General features: G+C 44.1%; 5 non-coding genes across 5 annotated transcripts; all 5 read left to right on the forward strand.

The window, feature by feature from the left end:
• The first annotated feature begins 4,670 nt into the window (after nucleotides 1-4,670).
• Nucleotides 4,671-4,777, forward strand: LOC138560837 (U6 spliceosomal RNA). Its single transcript, XR_011299302.1, has one exon. It is a non-coding gene; the product is annotated as a U6 spliceosomal RNA (small nuclear RNA).
• A 5,363-nt stretch (nucleotides 4,778-10,140) lies between these two features.
• LOC138560712 (U6 spliceosomal RNA) lies at nucleotides 10,141-10,247 on the forward strand. Its single transcript, XR_011299178.1, has one exon. It is a non-coding gene; the product is annotated as a U6 spliceosomal RNA (small nuclear RNA).
• A 2,411-nt stretch (nucleotides 10,248-12,658) lies between these two features.
• Nucleotides 12,659-12,765, forward strand: LOC138560713 (U6 spliceosomal RNA). The gene has a single exon (XR_011299179.1). It is a non-coding gene; the product is annotated as a U6 spliceosomal RNA (small nuclear RNA).
• A 5,334-nt stretch (nucleotides 12,766-18,099) lies between these two features.
• On the forward strand, nucleotides 18,100-18,206 carry LOC138560714 (U6 spliceosomal RNA). The gene has a single exon (XR_011299180.1). It is a non-coding gene; the product is annotated as a U6 spliceosomal RNA (small nuclear RNA).
• Nucleotides 18,207-23,540: 5,334 nt separating this feature from the next.
• On the forward strand, nucleotides 23,541-23,647 carry LOC138560715 (U6 spliceosomal RNA). The gene has a single exon (XR_011299181.1). It is a non-coding gene; the product is annotated as a U6 spliceosomal RNA (small nuclear RNA).
• The last annotated feature ends 3,046 nt before the right edge of the window (nucleotides 23,648-26,693 follow it).

The raw sequence follows: 26,693 nt of genomic DNA on the forward strand, positions 1-26,693 counted from the left end.
GTTGGTATCTCAGCCTGTTGATGCTTTGTTGAGTTGCTTGGAACATGCAAGGAAGGAGACCTGAAGCACTCCCGACCAGGTTGCATGTCTCCAAGTTACTGAAATCCAACAGACCTCCTCCCTGTGCCACAAACTTCTGGGCACTGAGCTCTGCAGTTGTTCCCCACAGGTCGCCAAGTGTCCCAGATTTACTTTCTCAGAGTTGCTAGTTACTGCTACCCCACCTCGACCACTATATTTTCCCCAGATACTTGCTACTGTGGAGTAAGCAGGGCTAAGAGAGAGGGAGAGGGGGTGTGCCTATGCAAATCATCTGCCAGTATGCTTCCTGGGAGGTCATTCCATCTCACCATCTGACACCTGGGCAGCGGCAGGTAATTTGGAGAACAGACATATTCGGACAGGCCACAGAGCAAAAGCTGGGCCGTTGATTGAGGATCCCTTTAGCCATGTCTCCCTAAGTTACTGAGGTCCAGAAAAATTCCACCCTCAGCTCTTATAGAGAGGTCCTTGGCCGATCGTGGCCGATCAGGGTCGGGGGTGGGGGGACTGCACACTGCCTCACCTTTTCACTGCTTTCTACAGCGGTAATGCTTTTGCAGAAGGGGCCTGTACAAGTGATTTTGTCTGCGCTGTGGGAAAGTGACATTTATCCACTGACATTAACCAAATTACTTGTGCTGTTCAACGCACATACATGCATAGAAATCATGTTATGTTTTTTGGGGAAGGTCTAGAGGGTCCTGCTGATGATTTATTAAGCTGTCTGCTACTCTTGCTTTTACATAGTCTTCCCTGCCCAGGCATGTTTAAGGCATACTGTATGTCCCTCCATTACAATGAAAACTCTGTTGAAAGCACAGAGGTACATAGGAGTGGATCTGTTAAGAACTGAAACAAAAAGCCTGGAAAAATGTCGAAACGCGTAGGATTTGGACTTACAATTAAATGACTCACATTCAGATGTGCTATCCCTTGCCCCCCTGACCCCCTTTCCTTTTGTGTAATCCTTTTGTTCTCAGTAGGGTTTTCCAAAGTGGCTTTCAAATAAAAGATCATAGACCTGCATTTTGTGGCACACATGCCTCATATCCCGTTGCTCTTGATAAACTCACATCATCTCCCACCAATACAAGCTGTAAAAGATTTTCAGGGCTTAGCCAAGCAAACTAGACGCGGGTCGAAGGTTGAGCAATCCTTTAATCAGCAGCAAAGTTAACATTGAAATAAGCCTCAGAATCTCTTAAAGGATGGTCCAACATCTGTTGCTGGCAGTGCGCAATGGGGCAGCCTGGGTGCTGACACCTTAAGCCATCTCCTATTCTTGCCTTGTCCTTGATCCAGCCATGGGCCCACATGCACTCAGAGGTACAGAGTGTTTCTCATGTCTCTGGGTCTGCTGTGATGCTCTCACTCTTGCATCACCCAGCCATCGTGATGGGGAGAGGGGTGTCGATTTGCAAGCACCGTTGAGCATGAATCTTTTTATCTTTAAATATAATTGGCATTAAACCAAACCCTTTAGGACCAGATCAATAAAGCAGCAAAGAATGCTGATGTATTGCTGTTTGCCGCTTAATTCCATACCATCCGACATCTAAATGGTGTTTGGTCAAACGTTTGCCATATCAAATGTCCTTATGTTAAAGAGCAGAAAGTCCAGAGGTCCTAATCAATGGTTTGGTTGGCTCTCCCTTTGCGCTTGCCTTAAGGCGTCAGCCCGATTGCGCCCTGCAAGCAACCAGTGTTGGCCCATCCTTTAAGAGATTCTGAAGCTGATTTCAATGTTATTTTTGCTGCTGATTTAAGGATTGCTCAACCTTCGGCCCACGTCTAATTTCCTTGGCTATGCCCTTGACATCTTTTACAGCTTGTATTGGTGGGAGATGATGTGAGTTTATCAAGAGCAACGGGATATGAGGCATGTGGGCCATAAAAAACATGTCTAGGATCTTTTTTTATAAGAAAGTCTCTTTAAGTAGGGAACTTTGGACAACACTGCTGAGAGCAAAAGGATTACACAAAAGGTAAGCGGGTCAGTGGGTCAAGGGATAGCACATCTGACTGTGAGTCCGTTTATTGTAAGTCCAAATCCTACCTGTTTCAACATTTTTCCAGGCTTTTTGTTTCATTTCTTAACAGATCCATTCCTATGTACCTCAGCAAAACATGTACTAATATTGGAATGAAAATGGGAAAATAGAATTGGCCCCTGCTTCAAAGGATGACACGCACATTCGTAAAGCATTCACTATTTTTGGCACACGACAGGACAGAAACTTTCTTAATCTGCAAGTATTTATTTTTTAATACATCTTTTTTTAATGAAGATTGAAATTGTATTTTCATACATAATACACGACAACACAATACATTTTGGGCCAAATTCAACACTAATGCCTCGGGAGACTTTTACTTGTGAGTCCTATTGACTGAATGAACAGCCCCATCTCCTTCAATTTCTTGACTTGTACTTTTAGAAGTGGCACGCTGCTTTTGTTTTTTATCCCATTCTACCAAACTGAGTATTATCACTTTTCCTCTTGTTGTGCACTCCAGCGTCAACTGCTTTAAGGAGCTATTTGCAAACATCGCTCTGAACTACAGCTTTACTTGCTTCTAGGCCTTAATCTTTAATTGTGGCTTAGCAGTGTACTCCGGATTTGGCTGCTTTTAGTTGGTTAATTCTTTTTTTATTTCTGTAACTTTCAAACAGTCCGATTGTGAAATACCATTGTCACAATGTGCTGCAGTGCAGGAAAACTTAAAATGAATGGTAGGGAGAGGAAGAGGGAGGGGGGGGGTTATGGGGGATGGGAAGGAGGGAGGGAGGGAGGGAGGAGAGAGAGACAGAGAGAGAGAAAACAAAGAAAATATGGTTTTCGGTGGCTATGTGTTTGCATGGAAAAGATTTTAGGCTTTTAATCATGTGGAAAGGGGCTCTGTGGCTGGCATGGCAGCCTGTTGATGCTTTGTTGAGTTGCTTGGAACATGCAAGGAAGGAGACCTGAAGCACTCCCGACCAGGTTGCATGTCTCCAAGTTACTGAAATCCCACAGACCTTCTCCCCGTGCCACAAAGTTCTGGGAGATGAGCTCTGCAGTTGTTCCCCACAAGTCGCCAAGCTCCCCAGATTTACTTTCTCAGAGTTGCTAGTTACTGCTACCCTACCTCGACCACTATATTTTGCCCAGATACTTGCTACTGTGGAGTAAGCAGGGGTAAGAAAGAGAGCGAGGGGGTTTGCCTATGCAAATCATCTGCCAGGATCCTACCTGGGAGGTCATTCCATCTCACCAGCTGACACCTGGGCAGCGGCAGGTAATTTGGAGAACAGATATATACGGACAGGCCACAAAGCAAAGGCTGAGCTGTTGATTGAGGATCCCTTTTGCCATGTCTCCCCAAGTTACAGAGGTCCAGAAAATTCCACCCTCAGCTCTCATAGAGAGGTCCTTGGCCGATCGTGGCCGATCAGAGGAGGGAAGTGTCGGAGGTGACTGCACACTGCCTCACCTTCACTGCTTTCTACAGTGGTAATGCTTTTGCAGAAGGGGCCTGTACAAGTGATTTTGTTCTGCGCTGTGGGAAAGTGACATTTATCCACTGACATTAACCAAACTACTTGCGCTGTTCAACGCACATGCATGCAGAGAAATAATGTTATGTTTTTTGGGGAAGATCTAGAGGGTCCTGCTGATGATTCTTTTAAGCTGTCTGCTACTCTTGCTTTTACATAGAGTCTTCCCTGCCCAGGAATGTTTAAGGTATACTGTATGTCCCTCCCTTACAATGAAAACTCTGTTGAAAGCACAGAGGTACATAGGAATGGATCTGTTAAGAAATGAGACAAAAAGCCTGGAAAATGTAGAAACAGGTAGTATTTGGACTTAGCACATTTGACTGTGAGTTAGTTTATTGTATCAGTTGACCCACTGACCCCCTTACCTTTTGTGTAATACTTTTGCTCTCAGTGGGGTTGCCCAAAGTTCCCTTCTTAAAGCGGCTTTCTTATAAAAAAATCCTAGACCTGCTTTTTGTGGCACACATGCCTCATATCCCGTTGCAGTTGATAAAGTCACATCATCTCCCACCAGTACAAGCTGTAAAAGATTTCCAGGGCTTATCCAAGCAAACTAGACGTGGGTCGAAGGTTGAGCAATCCTTAAATCAGCAGCAAAGTTAAAATTGAAATCAGCCTCAGAATCCTTTATAGGATGGTCCAACATCTGTTGCTTACAGGGCTCAATCGGACAGCCTCTGGTGCTGATTCCTTAAGCCACCTCCTGTTTTTGCCTTGTCCTTGATACAGCCATGGGCCCACATACACTCAGAGGTACCGAGTTTTTCTCATGTCTATTGGGTCTATTGTGATGCTCTCAGGCTTGTATGACCCAGCCATTGTGATGGGGAGGGGGTTTTCATTTTGCAAGCACCCTGGACCATTCATCTTTATATCTTTAAATATAATTGGCATTAAACTAAAACCCTTTAGGGCCAGATCAATACAGCAGCAAAGAATGCTTATTCGTTGTTGTTTGCCTCTTCATTTCATACCACCCGATATCTAAATGGTGTTTGGACTTTCTGCCCTCTGAAATAAGGACATTTGGTATGGCAAACCTTTGACCAGAGGTCCTAATCAATGGTTTGATTGACTCTCCCTTTGCGCTTGCTTCTGCAACACATGTACTAATATTGGAATGATAATGGGAAATTTAAATCGGCCCCTGCTCTAAAGGATGACACGCACATTCGTAAAGCATTCACTATTTTTGGAACATGACTGGACAGAAACTTTCTTAATTTGCAAGTGTTGATTTTTTAATAGATCTTTCTTTATTGAAGATTGAAATTGTATGTTCATTCATATTACACGACAACACAATGCATTTTGCGCCAAATTCAACACTAATGCCTCAGGAGCCTTTTACTTGTGAGTCCTCTTGACTGAATGAACAGCCCCGTCCCCTTCAATTTCTTGACTTGTACTTTTACAAGTGGCACGCTTCTTTTGTTTTTTTTTATCCCATTCTACCAAACTCAGTATTATCACTTTCCCCCTTGTTGTGCACTCCAGCGTAAACTGCTTTAAGGTGCTATTTGCAAATATCGCTCTGAACTACAGCTTTACTTGCTTCTGGGCCTTAATCTTTAAATGGGGCTGAGCAGTGTACTCCGGGTTTGGCTGCTTTTAGTTGGTTGATTTCTTTTTTGATTTCTGTAACTTTCAAACAGTCCCATTGTGAAATACCATTGCCACAATGTGCTGCAGTGCATGAAAACTTAAAATTAATGGTAGGGAGAGGGAGAGGGGCTGGGGGGAAGAGAGAGTGCGGGAGGGTGGGAGGGAGCGAGGGAAGGAGACAGGGAGGAGAGAGAGAGAAAACAAAGAAAATATGGTATTTGGGGGCTATGTATTTGCATGGAAAAGATTTTAGCCTTTTAATCAAGTGGAAAGGGGCTCTGTGGTTGGTATCTCAGCCTGTTGATGCTTTGTTGAGTTGCTTGGAACATGCAAGGAAGGAGACCTGAAGCACTCCCGACCAGGTTGCATGTCTCCAAGTTACTGAAATCCAACAGACCTCCTCCCTGTGCCACAAACTTCTGGGCACTGAGCTCTGCAGTTGTTCCCCACAGGTCGCCAAGTGTCCCAGATTTACTTTCTCAGAGTTGCTAGTTACTGCTACCCCACCTCGACCACTATATTTTCCCCAGATACTTGCTACTGTGGAGTAAGCAGGGCTAAGAGAGAGGGAGAGGGGGTGTGCCTATGCAAATCATCTGCCAGTATGCTTCCTGGGAGGTCATTCCATCTCACCATCTGACACCTGGGCAGCGGCAGGTAATTTGGAGAACAGACATATTCGGACAGGCCACAGAGCAAAAGCTGGGCCGTTGATTGAGGATCCCTTTAGCCATGTCTCCCTAAGTTACTGAGGTCCAGAAAAATTCCACCCTCAGCTCTTATAGAGAGGTCCTTGGCCGATCGTGGCCGATCAGGGTCGGGGGTGGGGGGACTGCACACTGCCTCACCTTTTCACTGCTTTCTACAGCGGTAATGCTTTTGCAGAAGGGGCCTGTACAAGTGATTTTGTCTGCGCTGTGGGAAAGTGACATTTATCCACTGACATTAACCAAATTACTTGTGCTGTTCAACGCACATACATGCATAGAAATCATGTTATGTTTTTTGGGGAAGGTCTAGAGGGTCCTGCTGATGATTTATTAAGCTGTCTGCTACTCTTGCTTTTACATAGTCTTCCCTGCCCAGGCATGTTTAAGGCATACTGTATGTCCCTCCATTACAATGAAAACTCTGTTGAAAGCACAGAGGTACATAGGAGTGGATCTGTTAAGAACTGAAACAAAAAGCCTGGAAAAATGTCGAAACGCGTAGGATTTGGACTTACAATTAAATGACTCACATTCAGATGTGCTATCCCTTGCCCCCCTGACCCCCTTTCCTTTTGTGTAATCCTTTTGTTCTCAGTAGGGTTTTCCAAAGTGGCTTTCAAATAAAAGATCATAGACCTGCATTTTGTGGCACACATGCCTCATATCCCGTTGCTCTTGATAAACTCACATCATCTCCCACCAATACAAGCTGTAAAAGATTTTCAGGGCTTAGCCAAGCAAACTAGACGCGGGTCGAAGGTTGAGCAATCCTTTAATCAGCAGCAAAGTTAACATTGAAATAAGCCTCAGAATCTCTTAAAGGATGGTCCAACATCTGTTGCTGGCAGTGCGCAATGGGGCAGCCTGGGTGCTGACACCTTAAGCCATCTCCTATTCTTGCCTTGTCCTTGATCCAGCCATGGGCCCACATGCACTCAGAGGTACAGAGTGTTTCTCATGTCTCTGGGTCTGCTGTGATGCTCTCACTCTTGCATCACCCAGCCATCGTGATGGGGAGAGGGGTGTCGATTTGCAAGCACCGTTGAGCATGAATCTTTTTATCTTTAAATATAATTGGCATTAAACCAAACCCTTTAGGACCAGATCAATAAAGCAGCAAAGAATGCTGATGTATTGCTGTTTGCCGCTTAATTCCATACCATCCGACATCTAAATGGTGTTTGGTCAAACGTTTGCCATATCAAATGTCCTTATGTTAAAGAGCAGAAAGTCCAGAGGTCCTAATCAATGGTTTGGTTGGCTCTCCCTTTGCACTTGCCTTAAGGCGTCAGCCCGATTGCGCCCTGCAAGCAACCAGTGTTGGCCCATCCTTTAAGAGATTCTGAAGCTGATTTCAATGTTATTTTTGCTGCTGATTTAAGGATTGCTCAACCTTCGGCCCACGTCTAATTTCCTTGGCTATGCCCTTGACATCTTTTACAGCTTGTATTGGTGGGAGATGATGTGAGTTTATCAAGAGCAACGGGATATGAGGCATGTGGGCCATAAAAAACATGTCTAGGATCTTTTTTTATAAGAAAGTCTCTTTAAGTAGGGAACTTTGGACAACACTGCTGAGAGCAAAAGGATTACACAAAAGGTAAGCGGGTCAGTGGGTCAAGGGATAGCACATCTGACTGTGAGTCCGTTTATTGTAAGTCCAAATCCTACCTGTTTCAACATTTTTCCAGGCTTTTTGTTTCATTTCTTAACAGATCCATTCCTATGTACCTCAGCAAAACATGTACTAATATTGGAATGAAAATGGGAAAATAGAATTGGCCCCTGCTTCAAAGGATGACACGCACATTCGTAAAGCATTCACTATTTTTGGCACACGACAGGACAGAAACTTTCTTAATCTGCAAGTATTTATTTTTTAATACATCTTTTTTTAATGAAGATTGAAATTGTATTTTCATACATAATACACGACAACACAATACATTTTGGGCCAAATTCAACACTAATGCCTCGGGAGACTTTTACTTGTGAGTCCTATTGACTGAATGAACAGCCCCATCTCCTTCAATTTCTTGACTTGTACTTTTAGAAGTGGCACGCTGCTTTTGTTTTTTATCCCATTCTACCAAACTGAGTATTATCACTTTTCCTCTTGTTGTGCACTCCAGCGTCAACTGCTTTAAGGAGCTATTTGCAAACATCGCTCTGAACTACAGCTTTACTTGCTTCTAGGCCTTAATCTTTAATTGTGGCTTAGCAGTGTACTCCGGATTTGGCTGCTTTTAGTTGGTTAATTCTTTTTTTATTTCTGTAACTTTCAAACAGTCCGATTGTGAAATACCATTGTCACAATGTGCTGCAGTGCAGGAAAACTTAAAATGAATGGTAGGGAGAGGAAGAGGGAGGGGGGGGTTATGGGGGATGGGAAGGAGGGAGGGAGGGAGGGAGGAGAGAGAGACAGAGAGAGAGAAAACAAAGAAAATATGGTTTTCGGTGGCTATGTGTTTGCATGGAAAAGATTTTAGGCTTTTAATCATGTGGAAAGGGGCTCTGTGGCTGGCATGGCAGCCTGTTGATGCTTTGTTGAGTTGCTTGGAACATGCAAGGAAGGAGACCTGAAGCACTCCCGACCAGGTTGCATGTCTCCAAGTTACTGAAATCCCACAGACCTTCTCCCCGTGCCACAAAGTTCTGGGAGATGAGCTCTGCAGTTGTTCCCCACAAGTCGCCAAGCTCCCCAGATTTACTTTCTCAGAGTTGCTAGTTACTGCTACCCTACCTCGACCACTATATTTTGCCCAGATACTTGCTACTGTGGAGTAAGCAGGGGTAAGAAAGAGAGCGAGGGGGTTTGCCTATGCAAATCATCTGCCAGGATCCTACCTGGGAGGTCATTCCATCTCACCAGCTGACACCTGGGCAGCGGCAGGTAATTTGGAGAACAGATATATACGGACAGGCCACAAAGCAAAGGCTGAGCTGTTGATTGAGGATCCCTTTTGCCATGTCTCCCCAAGTTACAGAGGTCCAGAAAATTCCACCCTCAGCTCTCATAGAGAGGTCCTTGGCCGATCGTGGCCGATCAGAGGAGGGAAGTGTCGGAGGTGACTGCACACTGCCTCACCTTCACTGCTTTCTACAGTGGTAATGCTTTTGCAGAAGGGGCCTGTACAAGTGATTTTGTTCTGCGCTGTGGGAAAGTGACATTTATCCACTGACATTAACCAAACTACTTGCGCTGTTCAACGCACATGCATGCAGAGAAATAATGTTATGTTTTTTGGGGAAGATCTAGAGGGTCCTGCTGATGATTCTTTTAAGCTGTCTGCTACTCTTGCTTTTACATAGAGTCTTCCCTGCCCAGGAATGTTTAAGGTATACTGTATGTCCCTCCCTTACAATGAAAACTCTGTTGAAAGCACAGAGGTACATAGGAATGGATCTGTTAAGAAATGAGACAAAAAGCCTGGAAAATGTAGAAACAGGTAGTATTTGGACTTAGCACATTTGACTGTGAGTTAGTTTATTGTATCAGTTGACCCACTGACCCCCTTACCTTTTGTGTAATACTTTTGCTCTCAGTGGGGTTGCCCAAAGTTCCCTTCTTAAAGCGGCTTTCTTATAAAAAAATCCTAGACCTGCTTTTTGTGGCACACATGCCTCATATCCCGTTGCAGTTGATAAAGTCACATCATCTCCCACCAGTACAAGCTGTAAAAGATTTCCAGGGCTTATCCAAGCAAACTAGACGTGGGTCGAAGGTTGAGCAATCCTTAAATCAGCAGCAAAGTTAAAATTGAAATCAGCCTCAGAATCCTTTATAGGATGGTCCAACATCTGTTGCTTACAGGGCTCAATCGGACAGCCTCTGGTGCTGACTCCTTAAGCCACCTCCTGTTTTTGCCTTGTCCTTGATACAGCCATGGGCCCACATACACTCAGAGGTACCGAGTTTTTCTCATGTCTATTGGGTCTATTGTGATGCTCTCAGGCTTGTATGACCCAGCCATTGTGATGGGGAGGGGGTTTTCATTTTGCAAGCACCCTGGACCATTAATCTTTATATCTTTAAATATAATTGGCATTAAACTAAAACCCTTTAGGGCCAGATCAATACAGCAGCAAAGAATGCTTATTCGTTGTTGTTTGCCTCTTCATTTCATACCACCCGATATCTAAATGGTGTTTGGACTTTCTGCCCTCTGAAATAAGGACATTTGGTATGGCAAACCTTTGACCAGAGGTCCTAATCAATGGTTTGATTGACTCTCCCTTTGCGCTTGCTTCTGCAACACATGTACTAATATTGGAATGATAATGGGAAATTTAAATCGGCCCCTGCTCTAAAGGATGACACGCACATTCGTAAAGCATTCACTATTTTTGGAACATGACTGGACAGAAACTTTCTTAATTTGCAAGTGTTGATTTTTTAATAGATCTTTCTTTATTGAAGATTGAAATTGTATGTTCATTCATATTACACGACAACACAATGCATTTTGCGCCAAATTCAACACTAATGCCTCAGGAGCCTTTTACTTGTGAGTCCTCTTGACTGAATGAACAGCCCCGTCCCCTTCAATTTCTTGACTTGTACTTTTACAAGTGGCACGCTTCTTTTGTTTTTTTTTATCCCATTCTACCAAACTCAGTATTATCACTTTCCCCCTTGTTGTGCACTCCAGCGTAAACTGCTTTAAGGTGCTATTTGCAAATATCGCTCTGAACTACAGCTTTACTTGCTTCTGGGCCTTAATCTTTAAATGGGGCTGAGCAGTGTACTCCGGGTTTGGCTGCTTTTAGTTGGTTGATTTCTTTTTTGATTTCTGTAACTTTCAAACAGTCCCATTGTGAAATACCATTGCCACAATGTGCTGCAGTGCATGAAAACTTAAAATTAATGGTAGGGAGAGGGAGAGGGGCTGGGGGGAAGAGAGAGTGCGGGAGGGTGGGAGGGAGCGAGGGAAGGAGACAGGGAGGAGAGAGAGAGAAAACAAAGAAAATATGGTATTTGGGGGCTATGTATTTGCATGGAAAAGATTTTAGCCTTTTAATCAAGTGGAAAGGGGCTCTGTGGTTGGTATCTCAGCCTGTTGATGCTTTGTTGAGTTGCTTGGAACATGCAAGGAAGGAGACCTGAAGCACTCCCGACCAGGTTGCATGTCTCCAAGTTACTGAAATCCAACAGACCTCCTCCCTGTGCCACAAACTTCTGGGCACTGAGCTCTGCAGTTGTTCCCCACAGGTCGCCAAGTGTCCCAGATTTACTTTCTCAGAGTTGCTAGTTACTGCTACCCCACCTCGACCACTATATTTTCCCCAGATACTTGCTACTGTGGAGTAAGCAGGGCTAAGAGAGAGGGAGAGGGGGTGTGCCTATGCAAATCATCTGCCAGTATGCTTCCTGGGAGGTCATTCCATCTCACCATCTGACACCTGGGCAGCGGCAGGTAATTTGGAGAACAGACATATTCGGACAGGCCACAGAGCAAAAGCTGGGCCGTTGATTGAGGATCCCTTTAGCCATGTCTCCCTAAGTTACTGAGGTCCAGAAAAATTCCACCCTCAGCTCTTATAGAGAGGTCCTTGGCCGATCGTGGCCGATCAGGGTCGGGGGTGGGGGGACTGCACACTGCCTCACCTTTTCACTGCTTTCTACAGCGGTAATGCTTTTGCAGAAGGGGCCTGTACAAGTGATTTTGTCTGCGCTGTGGGAAAGTGACATTTATCCACTGACATTAACCAAATTACTTGTGCTGTTCAACGCACATACATGCATAGAAATCATGTTATGTTTTTTGGGGAAGGTCTAGAGGGTCCTGCTGATGATTTATTAAGCTGTCTGCTACTCTTGCTTTTACATAGTCTTCCCTGCCCAGGCATGTTTAAGGCATACTGTATGTCCCTCCATTACAATGAAAACTCTGTTGAAAGCACAGAGGTACATAGGAGTGGATCTGTTAAGAACTGAAACAAAAAGCCTGGAAAATGTAGAAACAGGTAGTATTTGGACTTAGCACATTTGACTGTGAGTTAGTTTATTGTATCAGTTGACCCACTGACCCCCTTACCTTTTGTGTAATACTTTTGCTCTCAGTGGGGTTGCCCAAAGTTCCCTTCTTAAAGCGGCTTTCTTATAAAAAAATCCTAGACCTGCTTTTTGTGGCACACATGCCTCATATCCCGTTGCAGTTGATAAAGTCACATCATCTCCCACCAGTACAAGCTGTAAAAGATTTCCAGGGCTTATCCAAGCAAACTAGACGTGGGTCGAAGGTTGAGCAATCCTTAAATCAGCAGCAAAGTTAAAATTGAAATCAGCCTCAGAATCCTTTATAGGATGGTCCAACATCTGTTGCTTACAGGGCTCAATCGGACAGCCTCTGGTGCTGACTCCTTAAGCCACCTCCTGTTTTTGCCTTGTCCTTGATACAGCCATGGGCCCACATACACTCAGAGGTACCGAGTTTTTCTCATGTCTATTGGGTCTATTGTGATGCTCTCAGGCTTGTATGACCCAGCCATTGTGATGGGGAGGGGGTTTTCATTTTGCAAGCACCCTGGACCATTAATCTTTATATCTTTAAATATAATTGGCATTAAACTAAAACCCTTTAGGGCCAGATCAATACAGCAGCAAAGAATGCTTATTCGTTGTTGTTTGCCTCTTCATTTCATACCACCCGATATCTAAATGGTGTTTGGACTTTCTGCCCTCTGAAATAAGGACATTTGGTATGGCAAACCTTTGACCAGAGGTCCTAATCAATGGTTTGATTGACTCTCCCTTTGCGCTTGCTTCTGCAACACATGTACTAATATTGGAATGATAATGGGAAATTTAAATCGGCCCCTGCTCTAAAGGATGACACGCACATTCGTAAAGCATTCACTATTTTTGGAACATGACTGGACAGAAACTTTCTTAATTTGCAAGTGTTGATTTTTTAATAGATCTTTCTTTATTGAAGATTGAAATTGTATGTTCATTCATATTACACGACAACACAATGCATTTTGCGCCAAATTCAACACTAATGCCTCAGGAGCCTTTTACTTGTGAGTCCTCTTGACTGAATGAACAGCCCCGTCCCCTTCAATTTCTTGACTTGTACTTTTACAAGTGGCACGCTTCTTTTGTTTTTTTTTATCCCATTCTACCAAACTCAGTATTATCACTTTCCCCCTTGTTGTGCACTCCAGCGTAAACTGCTTTAAGGTGCTATTTGCAAATATCGCTCTGAACTACAGCTTTACTTGCTTCTGGGCCTTAATCTTTAAATGGGGCTGAGCAGTGTACTCCGGGTTTGGCTGCTTTTAGTTGGTTGATTTCTTTTTTGATTTCTGTAACTTTCAAACAGTCCCATTGTGAAATACCATTGCCACAATGTGCTGCAGTGCATGAAAACTTAAAATTAATGGTAGGGAGAGGGAGAGGGGCTGGGGGGAAGAGAGAGTGCGGGAGGGTGGGAGGGAGCGAGGGAAGGAGACAGGGAGGAGAGAGAGAGAAAACAAAGAAAATATGGTATTTGGGGGCTATGTATTTGCATGGAAAAGATTTTAGCCTTTTAATCAAGTGGAAAGGGGCTCTGTGGTTGGTATCTCAGCCTGTTGATGCTTTGTTGAGTTGCTTGGAACATGCAAGGAAGGAGACCTGAAGCACTCCCGACCAGGTTGCATGTCTCCAAGTTACTGAAATCCAACAGACCTCCTCCCTGTGCCACAAACTTCTGGGCACTGAGCTCTGCAGTTGTTCCCCACAGGTCGCCAAGTGTCCCAGATTTACTTTCTCAGAGTTGCTAGTTACTGCTACCCCACCTCGACCACTATATTTTCCCCAGATACTTGCTACTGTGGAGTAAGCAGGGCTAAGAGAGAGGGAGAGGGGGTGTGCCTATGCAAATCATCTGCCAGTATGCTTCCTGGGAGGTCATTCCATCTCACCATCTGACACCTGGGCAGCGGCAGGTAATTTGGAGAACAGACATATTCGGACAGGCCACAGAGCAAAAGCTGGGCCGTTGATTGAGGATCCCTTTAGCCATGTCTCCCTAAGTTACTGAGGTCCAGAAAAATTCCACCCTCAGCTCTTATAGAGAGGTCCTTGGCCGATCGTGGCCGATCAGGGTCGGGGGTGGGGGGACTGCACACTGCCTCACCTTTTCACTGCTTTCTACAGCGGTAATGCTTTTGCAGAAGGGGCCTGTACAAGTGATTTTGTCTGCGCTGTGGGAAAGTGACATTTATCCACTGACATTAACCAAATTACTTGTGCTGTTCAACGCACATACATGCATAGAAATCATGTTATGTTTTTTGGGGAAGGTCTAGAGGGTCCTGCTGATGATTTATTAAGCTGTCTGCTACTCTTGCTTTTACATAGTCTTCCCTGCCCAGGCATGTTTAAGGCATACTGTATGTCCCTCCATTACAATGAAAACTCTGTTGAAAGCACAGAGGTACATAGGAGTGGATCTGTTAAGAACTGAAACAAAAAGCCTGGAAAAATGTCGAAACGCGTAGGATTTGGACTTACAATTAAATGACTCACATTCAGATGTGCTATCCCTTGCCCCCCTGACCCCCTTTCCTTTTGTGTAATCCTTTTGTTCTCAGTAGGGTTTTCCAAAGTGGCTTTCAAATAAAAGATCATAGACCTGCATTTTGTGGCACACATGCCTCATATCCCGTTGCTCTTGATAAACTCACATCATCTCCCACCAATACAAGCTGTAAAAGATTTTCAGGGCTTAGCCAAGCAAACTAGACGCGGGTCGAAGGTTGAGCAATCCTTTAATCAGCAGCAAAGTTAACATTGAAATAAGCCTCAGAATCTCTTAAAGGATGGTCCAACATCTGTTGCTGGCAGTGCGCAATGGGGCAGCCTGGGTGCTGACACCTTAAGCCATCTCCTATTCTTGCCTTGTCCTTGATCCAGCCATGGGCCCACATGCACTCAGAGGTACAGAGTGTTTCTCATGTCTCTGGGTCTGCTGTGATGCTCTCACTCTTGCATCACCCAGCCATCGTGATGGGGAGAGGGGTGTCGATTTGCAAGCACCGTTGAGCATGAATCTTTTTATCTTTAAATATAATTGGCATTAAACCAAACCCTTTAGGACCAGATCAATAAAGCAGCAAAGAATGCTGATGTATTGCTGTTTGCCGCTTAATTCCATACCATCCGACATCTAAATGGTGTTTGGTCAAACGTTTGCCATATCAAATGTCCTTATGTTAAAGAGCAGAAAGTCCAGAGGTCCTAATCAATGGTTTGGTTGGCTCTCCCTTTGCGCTTGCCTTAAGGCGTCAGCCCGATTGCGCCCTGCAAGCAACCAGTGTTGGCCCATCCTTTAAGAGATTCTGAAGCTGATTTCAATGTTATTTTTGCTGCTGATTTAAGGATTGCTCAACCTTCGGCCCACGTCTAATTTCCTTGGCTATGCCCTTGACATCTTTTACAGCTTGTATTGGTGGGAGATGATGTGAGTTTATCAAGAGCAACGGGATATGAGGCATGTGGGCCATAAAAAACATGTCTAGGATCTTTTTTTATAAGAAAGTCTCTTTAAGTAGGGAACTTTGGACAACACTGCTGAGAGCAAAAGGATTACACAAAAGGTAAGCGGGTCAGTGGGTCAAGGGATAGCACATCTGACTGTGAGTCCGTTTATTGTAAGTCCAAATCCTACCTGTTTCAACATTTTTCCAGGCTTTTTGTTTCATTTCTTAACAGATCCATTCCTATGTACCTCAGCAAAACATGTACTAATATTGGAATGAAAATGGGAAAATAGAATTGGCCCCTGCTTCAAAGGATGACACGCACATTCGTAAAGCATTCACTATTTTTGGCACACGACAGGACAGAAACTTTCTTAATCTGCAAGTATTTATTTTTTAATACATCTTTTTTTAATGAAGATTGAAATTGTATTTTCATACATAATACACGACAACACAATACATTTTGGGCCAAATTCAACACTAATGCCTCGGGAGACTTTTACTTGTGAGTCCTATTGACTGAATGAACAGCCCCATCTCCTTCAATTTCTTGACTTGTACTTTTAGAAGTGGCACGCTGCTTTTGTTTTTTATCCCATTCTACCAAACTGAGTATTATCACTTTTCCTCTTGTTGTGCACTCCAGCGTCAACTGCTTTAAGGAGCTATTTGCAAACATCGCTCTGAACTACAGCTTTACTTGCTTCTAGGCCTTAATCTTTAATTGTGGCTTAGCAGTGTACTCCGGATTTGGCTGCTTTTAGTTGGTTAATTCTTTTTTTATTTCTGTAACTTTCAAACAGTCCCATTGTGAAATACCATTGTCACAATGTGCTGCAGTGCAGGAAAACTTAAAATGAATGGTAGGGAGGGGGGGGTTATGGGGGAGGGAGGGAGGAGAGAGAGACAGAGAGAGAGAAAACAAAGAAAATATGGTTTTCGGTGGCTATGTGTTTGCATGGAAAAGATTTTAGGCTTTTAATCATGTGGAAAGGGGCTCTGTGGCTGGCATGGCAGCCTGTTGATGCTTTGTTGAGTTGCTTGGAACATGCAAGGAAGGAGACCTGAAGCACTCCCGACCAGGTTGCATGTCTCCAAGTTACTGAAATCCCACAGACCTTCTCCCCGTGCCACAAAGTTCTGGGAGATGAGCTCTGCAGTTGTTCCCCACAAGTCGCCAAGCTCCCCAGATTTACTTTCTCAGAGTTGCTAGTTACTGCTACCCTACCTCGACCACTATATTTTGCCCAGATACTTGCTACTGTGGAGTAAGCAGGGGTAAGAAAGAGAGCGAGGGGGTTTGCCTATGCAAATCATCTGCCAGGATCCTACCTGGGAGGTCATTCCATCTCACCAGCTGACACCTGGGCAGCGGCAGGTAATTTGGAGAACAGATATATACGGACAGGCCACAAAGCAAAGGCTGAGCTGTTGATTGAGGATCCCTTTTGCCATGTCTCCCCAAGTTACAGAGGTCCAGAAAATTCCACCCTCAGCTCTCATAGAGAGGTCCTTGGCCGATCGTGGCCGATCAGAGGAGGGAAGTGTCGGAGGTGACTGCACACTGCCTCACCTTCACTGCTTTCTACAGTGGTAATGCTTTTGCAGAAGGGGCCTGTACAAGTGATTTTGTTCTGCGCTGTGGGAAAGTGACATTTATCCACTGACATTAACCAAACTACTTGCGCTGTTCAACGCACATGCATGCAGAGAAATAATGTTATGTTTTTTGGGGAAGATCTAGAGGGTCCTGCTGATGATTCTTTTAAGCTGTCTGCTACTCTTGCTTTTACATAGAGTCTTCCCTGCCCAGGAATGTTTAAGGTATACTGTATGTCCCTCCCTTACAATGAAAACTCTGTTGAAAGCACAGAGGTACATAGGAATGGATCTGTTAAGAAATGAGACAAAAAGCCTGGAAAATGTAGAAACAGGTAGTATTTGGACTTAGCACATTTGACTGTGAGTTAGTTTATTGTATCAGTTGACCCACTGACCCCCTTACCTTTTGTGTAATACTTTTGCTCTCAGTGGGGTTGCCCAAAGTTCCCTTCTTAAAGCGGCTTTCTTATAAAAAAATCCTAGACCTGCTTTTTGTGGCACACATGCCTCATATCCCGTTGCAGTTGATAAAGTCACATCATCTCCCACCAGTACAAGCTGTAAAAGATTTCCAGGGCTTATCCAAGCAAACTAGACGTGGGTCGAAGGTTGAGCAATCCTTAAATCAGCAGCAAAGTTAAAATTGAAATCAGCCTCAGAATCCTTTATAGGATGGTCCAACATCTGTTGCTTACAGGGCTCAATCGGACAGCCTCTGGTGCTGACTCCTTAAGCCACCTCCTGTTTTTGCCTTGTCCTTGATACAGCCATGGGCCCACATACACTCAGAGGTACCGAGTTTTTCTCATGTCTATTGGGTCTATTGTGATGCTCTCAGGCTTGTATGACCCAGCCATTGTGATGGGGAGGGGGTTTTCATTTTGCAAGCACCCTGGACCATTAATCTTTATATCTTTAAATATAATTGGCATTAAACTAAAACCCTTTAGGGCCAGATCAATACAGCAGCAAAGAATGCTTATTCGTTGTTGTTTGCCTCTTCATTTCATACCACCCGATATCTAAATGGTGTTTGGACTTTCTGCCCTCTGAAATAAGGACATTTGGTATGGCAAACCTTTGACCAGAGGTCCTAATCAATGGTTTGATTGACTCTCCCTTTGCGCTTGCTTCTGCAACACATGTACTAATATTGGAATGATAATGGGAAATTTAAATCGGCCCCTGCTCTAAAGGATGACACGCACATTCGTAAAGCATTCACTATTTTTGGAACATGACTGGACAGAAACTTTCTTAATTTGCAAGTGTTGATTTTTTAATAGATCTTTCTTTATTGAAGATTGAAATTGTATGTTCATTCATATTACACGACAACACAATGCATTTTGCGCCAAATTCAACACTAATGCCTCAGGAGCCTTTTACTTGTGAGTCCTCTTGACTGAATGAACAGCCCCGTCCCCTTCAATTTCTTGACTTGTACTTTTACAAGTGGCACGCTTCTTTTGTTTTTTTTTATCCCATTCTACCAAACTCAGTATTATCACTTTCCCCCTTGTTGTGCACTCCAGCGTAAACTGCTTTAAGGTGCTATTTGCAAATATCGCTCTGAACTACAGCTTTACTTGCTTCTGGGCCTTAATCTTTAAATGGGGCTGAGCAGTGTACTCCGGGTTTGGCTGCTTTTAGTTGGTTGATTTCTTTTTTGATTTCTGTAACTTTCAAACAGTCCCATTGTGAAATACCATTGCCACAATGTGCTGCAGTGCATGAAAACTTAAAATTAATGGTAGGGAGAGGGAGAGGGGCTGGGGGGAAGAGAGAGTGCGGGAGGGTGGGAGGGAGCGAGGGAAGGAGACAGGGAGGAGAGAGAGAGAAAACAAAGAAAATATGGTATTTGGGGGCTATGTATTTGCATGGAAAAGATTTTAGCCTTTTAATCAAGTGGAAAGGGGCTCTGTGGTTGGTATCTCAGCCTGTTGATGCTTTGTTGAGTTGCTTGGAACATGCAAGGAAGGAGACCTGAAGCACTCCCGACCAGGTTGCATGTCTCCAAGTTACTGAAATCCAACAGACCTCCTCCCTGTGCCACAAACTTCTGGGCACTGAGCTCTGCAGTTGTTCCCCACAGGTCGCCAAGTGTCCCAGATTTACTTTCTCAGAGTTGCTAGTTACTGCTACCCCACCTCGACCACTATATTTTCCCCAGATACTTGCTACTGTGGAGTAAGCAGGGCTAAGAGAGAGGGAGAGGGGGTGTGCCTATGCAAATCATCTGCCAGTATGCTTCCTGGGAGGTCATTCCATCTCACCATCTGACACCTGGGCAGCGGCAGGTAATTTGGAGAACAGACATATTCGGACAGGCCACAGAGCAAAAGCTGGGCCGTTGATTGAGGATCCCTTTAGCCATGTCTCCCTAAGTTACTGAGGTCCAGAAAAATTCCACCCTCAGCTCTTATAGAGAGGTCCTTGGCCGATCGTGGCCGATCAGGGTCGGGGGTGGGGGGACTGCACACTGCCTCACCTTTTCACTGCTTTCTACAGCGGTAATGCTTTTGCAGAAGGGGCCTGTACAAGTGATTTTGTCTGCGCTGTGGGAAAGTGACATTTATCCACTGACATTAACCAAATTACTTGTGCTGTTCAACGCACATACATGCATAGAAATCATGTTATGTTTTTTGGGGAAGGTCTAGAGGGTCCTGCTGATGATTTATTAAGCTGTCTGCTACTCTTGCTTTTACATAGTCTTCCCTGCCCAGGCATGTTTAAGGCATACTGTATGTCCCTCCATTACAATGAAAACTCTGTTGAAAGCACAGAGGTACATAGGAGTGGATCTGTTAAGAACTGAAACAAAAAGCCTGGAAAAATGTCGAAACGCGTAGGATTTGGACTTACAATTAAATGACTCACATTCAGATGTGCTATCCCTTGCCCCCCTGACCCCCTTTCCTTTTGTGTAATCCTTTTGTTCTCAGTAGGGTTTTCCAAAGTGGCTTTCAAATAAAAGATCATAGACCTGCATTTTGTGGCACACATGCCTCATATCCCGTTGCTCTTGATAAACTCACATCATCTCCCACCAATACAAGCTGTAAAAGATTTTCAGGGCTTAGCCAAGCAAACTAGACGCGGGTCGAAGGTTGAGCAATCCTTTAATCAGCAGCAAAGTTAACATTGAAATAAGCCTCAGAATCTCTTAAAGGATGGTCCAACATCTGTTGCTGGCAGTGCGCAATGGGGCAGCCTGGGTGCTGACACCTTAAGCCATCTCCTATTCTTGCCTTGTCCTTGATCCAGCCATGGGCCCACATGCACTCAGAGGTACAGAGTGTTTCTCATGTCTCTGGGTCTGCTGTGATGCTCTCACTCTTGCATCACCCAGCCATCGTGATGGGGAGAGGGGTGTCGATTTGCAAGCACCGTTGAGCATGAATCTTTTTATCTTTAAATATAATTGGCATTAAACCAAACCCTTTAGGACCAGATCAATAAAGCAGCAAAGAATGCTGATGTATTGCTGTTTGCCGCTTAATTCCATACCATCCGACATCTAAATGGTGTTTGGTCAAACGTTTGCCATATCAAATGTCCTTATGTTAAAGAGCAGAAAGTCCAGAGGTCCTAATCAATGGTTTGGTTGGCTCTCCCTTTGCGCTTGCCTTAAGGCGTCAGCCCGATTGCGCCCTGCAAGCAACCAGTGTTGGCCCATCCTTTAAGAGATTCTGAAGCTGATTTCAATGTTATTTTTGCTGCTGATTTAAGGATTGCTCAACCTTCGGCCCACGTCTAATTTCCTTGGCTATGCCCTTGACATCTTTTACAGCTTGTATTGGTGGGAGATGATGTGAGTTTATCAAGAGCAACGGGATATGAGGCATGTGGGCCATAAAAAACATGTCTAGGATCTTTTTTTATAAGAAAGTCTCTTTAAGTAGGGAACTTTGGACAACACTGCTGAGAGCAAAAGGATTACACAAAAGGTAAGCGGGTCAGTGGGTCAAGGGATAGCACATCTGACTGTGAGTCCGTTTATTGTAAGTCCAAATCCTACCTGTTTCAACATTTTTCCAGGCTTTTTGTTTCATTTCTTAACAGATCCATTCCTATGTACCTCAGCAAAACATGTACTAATATTGGAATGAAAATGGGAAAATAGAATTGGCCCCTGCTTCAAAGGATGACACGCACATTCGTAAAGCATTCACTATTTTTGGCACACGACAGGACAGAAACTTTCTTAATCTGCAAGTATTTATTTTTTAATACATCTTTTTTTAATGAAGATTGAAATTGTATTTTCATACATAATACACGACAACACAATACATTTTGGGCCAAATTCAACACTAATGCCTCGGGAGACTTTTACTTGTGAGTCCTATTGACTGAATGAACAGCCCCATCTCCTTCAATTTCTTGACTTGTACTTTTAGAAGTGGCACGCTGCTTTTGTTTTTTATCCCATTCTACCAAACTGAGTATTATCACTTTTCCTCTTGTTGTGCACTCCAGCGTCAACTGCTTTAAGGAGCTATTTGCAAACATCGCTCTGAACTACAGCTTTACTTGCTTCTAGGCCTTAATCTTTAATTGTGGCTTAGCAGTGTACTCCGGATTTGGCTGCTTTTAGTTGGTTAATTCTTTTTTTATTTCTGTAACTTTCAAACAGTCCCATTGTGAAATACCATTGTCACAATGTGCTGCAGTGCAGGAAAACTTAAAATGAATGGTAGGGAGGGGGGGGTTATGGGGGAGGGAGGGAGGAGAGAGAGACAGAGAGAGAGAAAACAAAGAAAATATGGTTTTCGGTGGCTATGTGTTTGCATGGAAAAGATTTTAGGCTTTTAATCATGTGGAAAGGGGCTCTGTGGCTGGCATGGCAGCCTGTTGATGCTTTGTTGAGTTGCTTGGAACATGCAAGGAAGGAGACCTGAAGCACTCCCGACCAGGTTGCATGTCTCCAAGTTACTGAAATCCCACAGACCTTCTCCCCGTGCCACAAAGTTCTGGGAGATGAGCTCTGCAGTTGTTCCCCACAAGTCGCCAAGCTCCCCAGATTTACTTTCTCAGAGTTGCTAGTTACTGCTACCCTACCTCGACCACTATATTTTGCCCAGATACTTGCTACTGTGGAGTAAGCAGGGGTAAGAAAGAGAGCGAGGGGGTTTGCCTATGCAAATCATCTGCCAGGATCCTACCTGGGAGGTCATTCCATCTCACCAGCTGACACCTGGGCAGCGGCAGGTAATTTGGAGAACAGATATATACGGACAGGCCACAAAGCAAAGGCTGAGCTGTTGATTGAGGATCCCTTTTGCCATGTCTCCCCAAGTTACAGAGGTCCAGAAAATTCCACCCTCAGCTCTCATAGAGAGGTCCTTGGCCGATCGTGGCCGATCAGAGGAGGGAAGTGTCGGAGGTGACTGCACACTGCCTCACCTTCACTGCTTTCTACAGTGGTAATGCTTTTGCAGAAGGGGCCTGTACAAGTGATTTTGTTCTGCGCTGTGGGAAAGTGACATTTATCCACTGACATTAACCAAACTACTTGCGCTGTTCAACGCACATGCATGCAGAGAAATAATGTTATGTTTTTTGGGGAAGATCTAGAGGGTCCTGCTGATGATTCTTTTAAGCTGTCTGCTACTCTTGCTTTTACATAGAGTCTTCCCTGCCCAGGAATGTTTAAGGTATACTGTATGTCCCTCCCTTACAATGAAAACTCTGTTGAAAGCACAGAGGTACATAGGAATGGATCTGTTAAGAAATGAGACAAAAAGCCTGGAAAATGTAGAAACAGGTAGTATTTGGACTTAGCACATTTGACTGTGAGTTAGTTTATTGTATCAGTTGACCCACTGACCCCCTTACCTTTTGTGTAATACTTTTGCTCTCAGTGGGGTTGCCCAAAGTTCCCTTCTTAAAGCGGCTTTCTTATAAAAAAATCCTAGACCTGCTTTTTGTGGCACACATGCCTCATATCCCGTTGCAGTTGATAAAGTCACATCATCTCCCACCAGTACAAGCTGTAAAAGATTTCCAGGGCTTATCCAAGCAAACTAGACGTGGGTCGAAGGTTGAGCAATCCTTAAATCAGCAGCAAAGTTAAAATTGAAATCAGCCTCAGAATCCTTTATAGGATGGTCCAACATCTGTTGCTTACAGGGCTCAATCGGACAGCCTCTGGTGCTGACTCCTTAAGCCACCTCCTGTTTTTGCCTTGTCCTTGATACAGCCATGGGCCCACATACACTCAGAGGTACCGAGTTTTTCTCATGTCTATTGGGTCTATTGTGATGCTCTCAGGCTTGTATGACCCAGCCATTGTGATGGGGAGGGGGTTTTCATTTTGCAAGCACCCTGGACCATTAATCTTTATATCTTTAAATATAATTGGCATTAAACTAAAACCCTTTAGGGCCAGATCAATACAGCAGCAAAGAATGCTTATTCGTTGTTGTTTGCCTCTTCATTTCATACCACCCGATATCTAAATGGTGTTTGGACTTTCTGCCCTCTGAAATAAGGACATTTGGTATGGCAAACCTTTGACCAGAGGTCCTAATCAATGGTTTGATTGACTCTCCCTTTGCGCTTGCTTCTGCAACACATGTACTAATATTGGAATGATAATGGGAAATTTAAATCGGCCCCTGCTCTAAAGGATGACACGCACATTCGTAAAGCATTCACTATTTTTGGAACATGACTGGACAGAAACTTTCTTAATTTGCAAGTGTTGATTTTTTAATAGATCTTTCTTTATTGAAGATTGAAATTGTATGTTCATTCATATTACACGACAACACAATGCATTTTGCGCCAAATTCAACACTAATGCCTCAGGAGCCTTTTACTTGTGAGTCCTCTTGACTGAATGAACAGCCCCGTCCCCTTCAATTTCTTGACTTGTACTTTTACAAGTGGCACGCTTCTTTTGTTTTTTTTTATCCCATTCTACCAAACTCAGTATTATCACTTTCCCCCTTGTTGTGCACTCCAGCGTAAACTGCTTTAAGGTGCTATTTGCAAATATCGCTCTGAACTACAGCTTTACTTGCTTCTGGGCCTTAATCTTTAAATGGGGCTGAGCAGTGTACTCCGGGTTTGGCTGCTTTTAGTTGGTTGATTTCTTTTTTGATTTCTGTAACTTTCAAACAGTCCCATTGTGAAATACCATTGCCACAATGTGCTGCAGTGCATGAAAACTTAAAATTAATGGTAGGGAGAGGGAGAGGGGCTGGGGGGAAGAGAGAGTGCGGGAGGGTGGGAGGGAGCGAGGGAAGGAGACAGGGAGGAGAGAGAGAGAAAACAAAGAAAATATGGTATTTGGGGGCTATGTATTTGCATGGAAAAGATTTTAGCCTTTTAATCAAGTGGAAAGGGGCTCTGTGGTTGGTATCTCAGCCTGTTGATGCTTTGTTGAGTTGCTTGGAACATGCAAGGAAGGAGACCTGAAGCACTCCCGACCAGGTTGCATGTCTCCAAGTTACTGAAATCCAACAGACCTCCTCCCTGTGCCACAAACTTCTGGGCACTGAGCTCTGCAGTTGTTCCCCACAGGTCGCCAAGTGTCCCAGATTTACTTTCTCAGAGTTGCTAGTTACTGCTACCCCACCTCGACCACTATATTTTCCCCAGATACTTGCTACTGTGGAGTAAGCAGGGCTAAGAGAGAGGGAGAGGGGGTGTGCCTATGCAAATCATCTGCCAGTATGCTTCCTGGGAGGTCATTCCATCTCACCATCTGACACCTGGGCAGCGGCAGGTAATTTGGAGAACAGACATATTCGGACAGGCCACAGAGCAAAAGCTGGGCCGTTGATTGAGGATCCCTTTAGCCATGTCTCCCTAAGTTACTGAGGTCCAGAAAAATTCCACCCTCAGCTCTTATAGAGAGGTCCTTGGCCGATCGTGGCCGATCAGGGTCGGGGGTGGGGGGACTGCACACTGCCTCACCTTTTCACTGCTTTCTACAGCGGTAATGCTTTTGCAGAAGGGGCCTGTACAAGTGATTTTGTCTGCGCTGTGGGAAAGTGACATTTATCCACTGACATTAACCAAATTACTTGTGCTGTTCAACGCACATACATGCATAGAAATCATGTTATGTTTTTTGGGGAAGGTCTAGAGGGTCCTGCTGATGATTTATTAAGCTGTCTGCTACTCTTGCTTTTACATAGTCTTCCCTGCCCAGGCATGTTTAAGGCATACTGTATGTCCCTCCATTACAATGAAAACTCTGTTGAAAGCACAGAGGTACATAGGAGTGGATCTGTTAAGAACTGAAACAAAAAGCCTGGAAAAATGTCGAAACGCGTAGGATTTGGACTTACAATTAAATGACTCACATTCAGATGTGCTATCCCTTGCCCCCCTGACCCCCTTTCCTTTTGTGTAATCCTTTTGTTCTCAGTAGGGTTTTCCAAAGTGGCTTTCAAATAAAAGATCATAGACCTGCATTTTGTGGCACACATGCCTCATATCCCGTTGCTCTTGATAAACTCACATCATCTCCCACCAATACAAGCTGTAAAAGATTTTCAGGGCTTAGCCAAGCAAACTAGACGCGGGTCGAAGGTTGAGCAATCCTTTAATCAGCAGCAAAGTTAACATTGAAATAAGCCTCAGAATCTCTTAAAGGATGGTCCAACATCTGTTGCTGGCAGTGCGCAATGGGGCAGCCTGGGTGCTGACACCTTAAGCCATCTCCTATTCTTGCCTTGTCCTTGATCCAGCCATGGGCCCACATGCACTCAGAGGTACAGAGTGTTTCTCATGTCTCTGGGTCTGCTGTGATGCTCTCACTCTTGCATCACCCAGCCATCGTGATGGGGAGAGGGGTGTCGATTTGCAAGCACCGTTGAGCATGAATCTTTTTATCTTTAAATATAATTGGCATTAAACCAAACCCTTTAGGACCAGATCAATAAAGCAGCAAAGAATGCTGATGTATTGCTGTTTGCCGCTTAATTCCATACCATCCGACATCTAAATGGTGTTTGGTCAAACGTTTGCCATATCAAATGTCCTTATGTTAAAGAGCAGAAAGTCCAGAGGTCCTAATCAATGGTTTGGTTGGCTCTCCCTTTGCGCTTGCCTTAAGGCGTCAGCCCGATTGCGCCCTGCAAGCAACCAGTGTTGGCCCATCCTTTAAGAGATTCTGAAGCTGATTTCAATGTTATTTTTGCTGCTGATTTAAGGATTGCTCAACCTTCGGCCCACGTCTAATTTCCTTGGCTATGCCCTTGACATCTTTTACAGCTTGTATTGGTGGGAGATGATGTGAGTTTATCAAGAGCAACGGGATATGAGGCATGTGGGCCATAAAAAACATGTCTAGGATCTTTTTTTATAAGAAAGTCTCTTTAAGTAGGGAACTTTGGACAACACTGCTGAGAGCAAAAGGATTACACAAAAGGTAAGCGGGTCAGTGGGTCAAGGGATAGCACATCTGACTGTGAGTCCGTTTATTGTAAGTCCAAATCCTACCTGTTTCAACATTTTTCCAGGCTTTTTGTTTCATTTCTTAACAGATCCATTCCTATGTACCTCAGCAAAACATGTACTAATATTGGAATGAAAATGGGAAAATAGAATTGGCCCCTGCTTCAAAGGATGACACGCACATTCGTAAAGCATTCACTATTTTTGGCACACGACAGGACAGAAACTTTCTTAATCTGCAAGTATTTATTTTTTAATACATCTTTTTTTAATGAAGATTGAAATTGTATTTTCATACA

Source organism: Ambystoma mexicanum, unplaced genomic scaffold (genome assembly GCF_040938575.1).
Source record: "Ambystoma mexicanum isolate Mex_15411 unplaced genomic scaffold, UKY_AmexF1_1 Mex_scaf48, whole genome shotgun sequence".
In the NCBI taxonomy this organism is placed as follows: Eukaryota; Metazoa; Chordata; class Amphibia; order Caudata; family Ambystomatidae; genus Ambystoma; species Ambystoma mexicanum.